Source organism: Pinus tabuliformis, chromosome 9 (genome assembly GCF_031772625.1).
Source record: "Pinus tabuliformis cultivar Carrire ecotype Pingquan chromosome 9, CPIR1, whole genome shotgun sequence".
Classification (NCBI taxonomy): Eukaryota; Viridiplantae; Streptophyta; class Pinopsida; order Pinales; family Pinaceae; genus Pinus; species Pinus tabuliformis.
The window spans coordinates 196,724,947-196,727,157 of record NC_142307.1 but is presented as its reverse complement, the minus strand read 5'-3'; the positions used below and the strand labels follow the sequence as shown (position 1 = coordinate 196,727,157).

At 37.5% G+C, this 2,211-nt stretch overlaps 1 pseudogene; it reads left to right on the top strand.

Moving 5' to 3' along the window:
* The first annotated feature begins 1,162 nt into the window (after positions 1-1,162).
* LOC149147826 (large ribosomal subunit protein uL2 pseudogene) lies at positions 1,163-1,741 on the top strand (annotated as a pseudogene).
* Positions 1,742-2,211: the final 470 nt, after the last annotated feature.

Sequence of the window (2,211 nt, the reverse complement as noted above, 5' to 3'; positions counted from 1 at the left end):
AAAACCCAACTACAAAATAATGACTCAAACAGGTGCCATGTTCAAGAGTGACATGATTGATGTTTCCATTTTGACTGATAAAATGGTCAAAGAAATTTCCCTACCTTCTCTTTTTAAAAGTTGGTATCTCCGTCATAGTTTAGCAAGCACAAAAGAGAAGACAAGTAACCTTGATAGTGTCTTTTTCATTCAATTTTAATGAGATCGAAAAAGAGATAAAAGGATACTTGATAGGGTGTCTTCTTCGTGATTTAACGAGCTCAAAGAAGAGGTAGTAGTATGCTTGATATAGGGTGTTTTTTTCATGAGATTTTAATGAGATTGAAAAGGAGATAAAAGGGTGCTTAATATCTTTCAATGATTAATGAGCATGAGAAGAATACATAAGAAGCTTGTCCTGGAGAAATGAGTGGTATACAAGGTAATAACTTGTATACAGATGACGAAACACCCTAAGCAGAGTAAAGCAAACAAACTAGAATAAAAACTCACTCATAGCAACGATTTCCTGACATAAAGTGGCAAAAAGGATTATAGTACCAACTTACCAAGAACATTATTGAGTCCTCATTTTTTTAAAGGTCACATATAAATGGTGTTTTTTACCCTTGTTTTGAAAACTGGTGCTATTGGTGGCAACCATTTTTTTGGGGGGCAATTTTTGACATTTTAAACTCTCTTACCTATGAAGTATCAATTTTTTTTCCAAGTGTTGGTTTTTTAAGTGTTTTTCAAGTTCATCTATTTTTTTTTTCAAATGCCTATTTTTAAGCATTTTTCAAGTTTGTCATTTTTTTATTTTTTTCAAATGTTGGTTTATAAGTATTTTCAAGTTTTTCCAATTTTTATTTTATTTTTGGTGTTAAAATTATGAATTAATTGACATTATGGGCTTGACGATCAATATCATTGAAAATATAAAACACAAAATCGACTCTAAATCCTAAAGTGGTATTACTTGAATATAATTTTTTATTAATTAAATTTTTTAATAATTTGTACAGGGCTAATCTGATACGCATATATAAATTTCAAAAATGAAATTGGGAAAAAATTTGACCCTTTTTTTAAACAAAATCAAACCATTTTTTTAAATATTTAAAAAAATTTATAAATAAGTAGAATTTATTTTTTAAAAAATCATTGTATAAGGGGAAGTGAGATGGGTCGTGTTATTCGTGCACAGGGAAAGGGAGCAGGTTCCGTGTTCAAATCCCACACCCATCACAGGAAGGGACCTGCACGTTTCAGATGCCTCGACTATGGCGAGCGCAATGGCTTCATCAGGGGAAATGGCACGGACGTCATACACGATCCTGGCCGCGACGCTCCTCTCTGCAAGGTGATCTTCAGGCACCCATTCCGTTACAAGCATCAGAAGGAGCTCTTCGTAGCAGCTGAAGGTATGTACTCGGGACAGTTTGTTTACTGTAGAAAGAAGACCATTTTGACTGTGGGTAACATGCTGCCCTTGAGGTCTATTCCAGAGGGAGCCATTGTCTGCATCGCGGAACAGAATGTCGGCAATCGGGGTTCATTTTCTAGGGCTTCTGGAGACTACGCCATTGACGTCAGCCATACTGACATTTACCCTCAGAGCTATGCAGACAGCAGAAACCATAGTGAGGAAAAAAGCATGACAAATAGGGTTTTTCCCAACAGAGCATCAGGAGCAACTCTGTCGGGACCAGATCTCGCCCCCTCAGCATTTTCCTCAGCTCTCCCAGAAGGAAACCTCTAGGAATACAAAGATGTGTGGCGAATCTGATGCGGATGGGCAAACTTACTCTCAGATAGAACCAGAACCTGAATCGCTGGTAAGCCCTCTTCCTTTTCAAGTTTTTATAAAAACCCCTTCTGGGAGGACACATCTGGCCTGGGTACAAATCACCAGATCCGTACTGCTTTTGAAGAACAGAATCTACCAGCGCATTGGTTATCCTACAAGATCACAGGTTTTAATTTTTGGAGGCAGAGTACTCCAAGACTACAAAACCCTTATGGATTACAAAATCTTACCTGAGTCTACCATCACTCTCAACCTGCGGCTGAGGGGAGGCATGGCAGACCATCACAAAACAAATCCCTCAGGTAGTGGCATAGGAAGCAGCACAACAAAAATCCCAGAAACACATCAAAAGCAAAAAAGTGCAGGGTTATCCTTCAAAGACATTCTTGAAGGAAATAAACTAGCTACAAACTCAACAAAAC